This window comes from Astatotilapia calliptera, chromosome 7, assembly GCF_900246225.1.
Source record: "Astatotilapia calliptera chromosome 7, fAstCal1.2, whole genome shotgun sequence".
Lineage (NCBI taxonomy): Eukaryota > Metazoa > Chordata > Actinopteri > Cichliformes > Cichlidae > Astatotilapia > Astatotilapia calliptera.
Genome location: NC_039308.1, coordinates 23938025 through 23945921, shown reverse-complemented (window position 1 = coordinate 23945921; position 7897 = coordinate 23938025).

Below are 7897 nucleotides of genomic sequence, written 5' to 3'. Positions count from 1 at the left end.
GTTCTTGCAAACTTTTAACCACGGTAGAGATTTTGTTTATATTGTGTATGGTGTAAGAATGTTTAGTACACAAATGGGAAAAGCAGCACAGTGGTGCAGTACTTAACACAGTCACCTCAGATGAGTTTGCATGTTCCTCCCATGTATCTGCGTGAATTCTGTCCGGGTCCTCTGGGATCCTCCCACAGTTCAAAGACAAGCAGTTAGTGGAGTTGGGATAATTATTGATCCTAAATTTCCTAGAGGTGTAAATGTGAGGGCAAATGGTTGTCTGTCTCTTTGTGTTGGCTCTGTGATAGTCTGGTGTTTTCTCTTGTCATGTGTCAGTGACATGTTTTGCATCTTCCATCCCTTGCACTGACTTTAGATTTGGAACAATGTGTCAGTTTCTCCATTTATATTCCCAGGAAATAACTCTGTATTTCTGAGTCTGGGCTCTTTGTTTCAGGCTGTCTCAGAAACACTTGGCAGTAGAAACTGACACTCAAGGCCTGGTGCCAAACTCGTGAAGTCCTCCTAAGTAGACGGAGACCCATGGCAACGCTTGATCACGATAAATAATGAATGCCTAACAGGTTCACTTTACAAGGAGCTTTTCAGGTTCACACACACACCTTCTATATCCTCATTAACTCCAGTCTGGTCAGGGTGACTTAAACTGTCTAACAGTTTTATAACCTCTCCTCTCGGCTGATTATTTCCAGAAACACTACACCCCTGCTTGGCAGGAATCAACCCTTTCAGCTAAAATGAAAGGCACATGATTGCAATAAATTATGGGGATGGGGGGTCTCTATCAGAACTTCCACTGACTCTGTGGAGAATCAGACTAAAGAAAACTGTTGAATAGGCTTCCTTAGAGCACACACAAAGCAATCACAATCCTACTTCTATTCAATGAACTTAAACTAAAATCACTTTTTTTATAGTTCAGGGAAGTGAGGTTGTAATCACTTGATTAAACATACAGATGAACAAAAGGGGAGAAGCAGAATATCAAACTGAAGATATAACCAAGCCAGTCTGAACGAGAAACTCAGAGAAACCACTAAACAAACAATAGGAAGTGGGAAAAACTGGCTAGTTGATCAAGACTGGAGGAAAGCACAAAGAATAAATTTACGCAAGGGAGGCCAGGGTGAGCACAAACAGTTCACAGCAGAGCAGGCCATCACAAGGACAGGAAAAGAACAAAGACAGGATGAGGCACAAAGAAAAGTATTTACCAAAATAAAACAGGGAGAGCAGATAACTGAGACCCAGAAAGGACACACACACACAAACACACAAAAAGAGAAAGAAAGACAGACAAGAAAAGTACCCAAAACACAAATAAGGATTAAAATAAAACTGGAGCTAAAACTCAAAAAAAAAAAAAACTATGAAAATTGACTGGTGCTTTCACCGATCAGACATAACATTATGACTATCTGTCTAACATTATCCTGGCGGAATAGACTCACTAGTCGCCTAAAGGTGTGCTGACGTATCTGCACCGAGATGCAAATCCTGATACAGAGAAACTCGTTGTTGTGCATCCTGGTCTTATTTTTTACCCAGTAAGAAGCGCACAGGCACCCAACCATCCACATGATGCAAACGAAAATGTGATTCATACGACATGACCGCCTTCTTCCTGTGATGGCATCAGCCACACAGGGGTAAATCAGTCCATTTTTCCACTTTATTAGTTTGTTTTGCAGTTTTCTTCATTAATATAATTCATTAATCATCAGTGTTGGGAAGGTTACTTTTAAAATGTATTCCATTACAGATTACAGAATACATGCCCCAAAATGTATTCTGTAACGTATACGTTACTCAATGAGAGTAACGTATTCTGAATACTTTGGATTACTTAATATATTATCATGCTGTTTACAACTACATGAATGTGCTATTGCTGTGATTTATTACTGTTACTGAAGGTCCGCGGCTCCGGACCGTAGTAAAGGGACCTCTGACTAATACGGTGGGTTCTGTGTCAGGCACGTAGCCGAAAAATAGCTTTACTTTGTTGTGTGGGTCAACTTTGCTGGCGAGAGACAGAAAGAGGAGTTGAAAGACTGCTCCAACGGAACTTATTGTTTTTGGAGGAAAACACGAACAGTCGAGTCAACTCCAAAGCCCTTACTTACAACTGGGCTCGTCAGACACTCTTCTTGGCTGCAGTGGTTATTATTATATTTACATGCTTCCAGCTCCCGTTTCTGCTCCGTGACAGCTTGTACTTTTCCTTTTTCTCCCTCCTCGCGCTCACAGACACATAACGTGTATGGCAGTCCATTCTCCCTGCAGCACGGACTACACTGCCCATGAGGCTACATTCTTCCTGTAGCATTCTGCCTATTAGCTTAGCACAACAACAACAAAAAGGCGCTCTCTCACCCAGAAAACAAGCAGAGAGAGAGCCTCACCCTGTAACGATGGCAACCGTAACGCTGCCGCCTGGAACAACAGAACATCACAGCTGTCAAACAAAACCCAAACAGTCCTGACCCGCCACAATATGAAACAGGGAAGTACCGCCATGTAATCCATTTATTTCAACAAAGTAACTGTATTCTAAATACCACCTTTTTAAACGGTAACTGTAACGGAATACAGTTACTCATATTTTGTATGTAACGGCGGTACATGTATTCCGTTACTCCCCAACACTGTTGATCATTTGGTTAAACCTAACACTGATATTACGAGGCGCGCACATAGCATCGTGTGGTTTTTCTAAAATGTTTTGTTATATTAATTATGTTTCTCTTTCTTTGAGTTCCCTGGGTTTGGGCGGTGGCTGTTTCCTGTCTGGGCAAAAAGGCTGAGGACTCTGGGAACAAAATGCCTGCTCAGCAGGACCAACCATGGGCTTACCAGGAGCAGGGGTGTTTTAGGTTTAGTTAGGTTATTCTGTGCTTAGTTAATATTAGTATGTTTTTGTTTTCCCCCTATTGTGTGTAAATGGTTTGGCCAAATCATTATAAAAGCTACCCTCATGCATCTTTCTAATTAGGTCAGTTTGTGAGTTAAGTTGTGTCTCACTTTGTTTTGGTTAAGTTTCTGGAAATTACTTTTCGTAGCGTTTTATTTAGTTGACCTCTTTTACGGGCCTGCTAAGTATGTTTTTGAATGTTGTTAATTTTGGACTTTTTGGGGGTTAAAATAAAGAAAACACTTTTTGAAGATACCTTTTTGCCTGTGTCCTCTTTGCTTTGGTTGCTTGGTCCCTCACACTTCCATTGCTCTGTGGTCCGGTTCTAATGCTCATGTGCTCAATTGTAATGGAAAACATCAGAAACTGAGATGTGTCAAGTTGAGCCATGTCAACCGAGTCGAGGCGAGTAAGTGCTAGTGGAAAAGGACTTTTCGACTTGTGGACCCAGGTGCTGCACCGTCAACACTCTAAATGACACACAACCATCTCTGTCCAACATGTCTGTGGGAGAACATGCAAAAGCCACACAGAAAGGCTGAGAACCTCCAAACCCAGCATCTTCTTGCTGAGAGGTAAGAGTACTAAGTGCTACACCACCATGCTGCCCAGAATTAGACTTTCCAGGCTTAATACAGAATTATTATTCCAGAGAAGTTTTCTTTTGTTATCTGTAGGTGGGGTTATAGAAATGATCAAAGAACAGCAAAGGGGAAAGGCACAGCTGACGTCAGACTTTCAGATAACCCCTCATTTAAGTTGCTGTGCTCAAAGCAGTGTCCTATTATGTACTCGAGCGATGCTGCATTTCTGGATCCATAATTTGTACAAAATGACAAACAGTGGTACTTTCAGGTTGTCAGACAGACACACACACACACATAATTTGAAGAAAAAACATGCTGAGCTTGTCAGGGTTGTCCTCAAAGTGCCACTCACAGTGGATACATTTTCTAATCTCCAGTGGCAGGAAAGAGACCGATGAAAACAAAGCAAGTTTAATAAAAGGATTTTGCAAGTACTGATGTTAATTATGTTCAGATACGTAAAATATGTCTTTGTGTTTTACTACTAAATCTTCATTTCTTGATGCCACATGCCGCAGTCAGAAACCTCACTCCTCACTTTGTGTTTCACATTCATCTTCAGTTTTCTTGCCATAAAGCACACGAAAGTCAGACAGACTAATTAGGCTGCGAATTTCTGCCAATGCATGCATGGCTGCTGCCCATTCTCCAGATTACAAGTGACACATTTACAGATGAATCAGCACAGCAGCACTATATCACTCTTCCTCATGGAAACCGAGAGTCAAAATCCCAGGTTCCATGACGCGCCATCATGCCCTTGAAGGTGCCACTTAAATCAGATTGCCAGTAAATCTGCGTCTCAACACAAATGGCTCTTCTGTCAGGTGTGACGCACCTAAAAGCCCTCCGTAATCAGGTATCAGCGACATTAGAGGAGGAATTGTAGTGAAAACAGATGCAAACTGATGCTGGAGTTAAAGCTTCTCACTCAAGTCAGGTATCCAGTGTCCATATGACTCACAGCTAAATAAATCATGTTTAATTCATTCCCAGCACAATGGAGGTGGGTGACATTGAGCTTGAAATGCCTCAAGAAAGTACTTTCCCTTCTTTATCTATCCATCTACAAAATCACAATGTAAATAATTGCGTACGCACATTTACATTCAAATACGAATCATTTATGTGCAGATGGACAACAGCAGGATACCGCCCATTATAAGACCAAATGATAATAACAATTATAAGACTTATTTGTCATTTTACATAAGAAATATGCATTTAAACATTAATTAATATTAAATGGTTATTTAAAAATAAAAATAAAAAACATTAAAAGCAGACACTCGTATTTGTACATGTTGGACATGACTGGGCTTAAGAGATTATATTGAAGGCAGTATCACCTTGAGCAATTTTAATACTGTTTTGTCACCAAAGCATCTAAATAAAGATGTTCGGGAATCTGTTTTGGTGACACTGGGTTCAGGTGCACGACTCCGTCAGATGTGCTTTGAAAGGAAGGAGCAAACTATACTGTTGACTAAGCAGGCTGTTAACTTTGCAGCTTGCTTCTCTCCTCACTTTTTCCTAACCTACTTGTCAGTATGATCAAAACACAGTCCAGTAGATAAACACATGGAGTTGCAGAGCAAACTGGTGCTGACTCTGTAATTGTGTAAGGAAGCATTATGTTTCTCTTTCAAGGTACATCAGAGGCAAGAATGGAGAAATGGCACAAAGGAGGACAGACATAACTCTGGTGCAAAACTCATGAATCTAATCCTGGAAATTTCAACACACATTCCTGTCGACGGAACCAAAGCTACACACGTTCTCTTAATTACAGTACAGTTTAAGCCTGAATGAACAGAGATAGCATACTTTTAGATTGTAAATGCAAAGGCCCATATATTCAGTCATGTGGAAAAGGAACTTTTTCACATGACTCCATGTAGTCCTGTAAAAAACTAAGTACTCCATTACTGTTTCTAATTAAGAGGGTAAGTAGCAGCCAGGTGTTGCTAATCAAAGGTACGTGGTTAATTGATCATCAGCAAATGTGAGCACCTCTGAAAAAGCATCGGTTTTGGCGGTTTGCTGCTCTGGAGCATTCAACTGTGTGTAAACACAATGTCACACTCTGTGCAGAAGTTGATGTCCTAACAAATTCACTCCAAAGTCAGATCATGCAATGTTCAGAGAAACTGCAAAATGTTATATCTCGAACTCTACAGGCTTTAGTTAATGTGTTAAATGTTAAAGGTAAAGTTCTGAAAAAAGCTGAACAACTGTGTCTTGTTTGGAAGGATTGCCAAGAAAACGTCTTCCATGTCTAATAAGAGCATGACAGCAAGGCTCAGGTTTGTAATGTTGTACCTGAACAAACCACAGAACATCTGGAGCAATGTCCTGTGGACAGATGGGACCAAAATGGAGATATTTGGCAACAATGCACAACACCATATTTGGAGAAAACCAAATACACTATATTAGCACATATCAGCACCTGGACGCCTTGCAGACATTGAGTCGACTATGAAATCTTCTTTATATCAAAGTATTCTATAGTCAAAGGTGACTGACTGAAATGCTGCAGCTGGATCTTAAGAGAGCTGTGCATAGATAAAGCCCATAAATCTCAATGAACAGAAGCAATGCTGTAGAGAAGAGTGGACCCAAATTCATCCCTAACGATGTGACAGACTGACAAAGTCAAACGAAAACCATTATTTCAAGTTATGTTATTCCACAAAGACCCAAAGTTTTCCATGGAACTCCATATGGTCCTGTGAAACACTTTGGTTTTCATATAACTGGATCTACAAAAAGGCATGAATATAAAACAATTTATCTGGGTTTATTCTCCAGCTTGGAATTCACATTCATGTTTATTCTTCCTTGTTTGGTGCACGCCATTTTGAAAGAATAAAATGTACACCATCACAGCTGCCAGCATCTCATTAGAATATGTGCTTCCTGTCTCCTTGTCTACTGAAATCTCTCTCCCCTTCTGTGCAACCACTAGAAGGCGCAATAATTAGTTCCTCTGAAGTGAGTAACTCGATCATAAATCTGTACCTGGGTGGGTTAGCCAGGCTTTAGCAGTTTTAAAATACTATTTTAACTAAATATAAATTACCGAGAATATCTGATTTTATAACTTCCTGTTTTTCCCATATTATTGTGCATATGATTGTTCTGGATCTTGTGGGTTTTTTTCCTAAGATCTGGAATTCCCTTACAATTAGAGCTTCTCTTTTTTTGTCTTATAACAAAAATAGTGTTGTGACATTGTAAAATAAACATATTTTTAAATTACCTAAGAGGACAAACGTGTTGCTGTTCTTACGGTGTAATTTCAAAACACCGCTCAAAATGCTTTTAAGGACTAAAATGCTCTGCCCGTTTTGCAGAGAAACGAAGGCTAAGATATCTGACAATGCTTTCTATTCAAAGTGGGGGGAAGAAATGACCATTCTGTTTCAATGAAGGCTATTTTATCTGCCTTACAGAAAAGAGTCCATAGACTCCCATAGATTGCGTGCGATTTGTGGCTTGAATTAACGAGCACGGCTCTCATTCATCGGACTTCACAGAGAGAGAGAGAGAGAGAGAGAGGGGGGGGGAGAGAGAAGAAGAAGCTTCCGGCTCGTTAAGGCGAGAGATGTCACGTGGCGTGTGCATCAGCCAATCAGGAGTAAGTGCGCATTGCGATCCTGTGCTGAAGGTTTGTTTTATTGAGGGGTTGGTAGTGATCAATGGGCGAGTGGAGCAGTCCACGGAGTCGAAGTTTCTGACTTTGAAGACTCAAATTTTTTGTCTGTGAGCTCCAGTAAACAGCTCCACTTAGATAACTGCAGGAAAACACGTGCACTTTAATGCTTTACCACGCACTCTCGTGCAGTTCAAACTTTTGCGCCCGTTTGGAGCTGTTTTGTTGTTTCTGGATCTACGCTTTATGCTTAATGTAAATATTGCATAGAAGGGCAACTTTACGACTTCACTGCAGATGAAGCAAAGAAATCATTCCGAGCAATCAAACTGCGCAGCTCGCACTCAAATCCCACCGCAAACACAACAACATAACTCCAATAGCGCCAAACGGCCCTATGACTAAATTTGCTGCTGCTGCTGTTACGCCGCGATGTCTGGATGATTAGGTTTCGGTCTTTGTTTTATGCCACAGCTGCTCAATCTCGGGCAGTTGGTTGTATTTCCTTGGGGTGATATAACTCTTGCACTCCATTAATAAGGTAGCCACCAGCGCTCACATCAATCTGGCTGCGGAGACAGAGGGCCGTTGCTTGCGAAGGCGTCACGCGCTCAACGGCCAATGAGCTGAATGAAATCAGCACCTTGTTGTAAATCACGGGTGACAGCGAGCTACTTGTGTTTCCTCTCAAGTAAGAAATTGGAAATCAGTCCGGGTTTTCTTAAT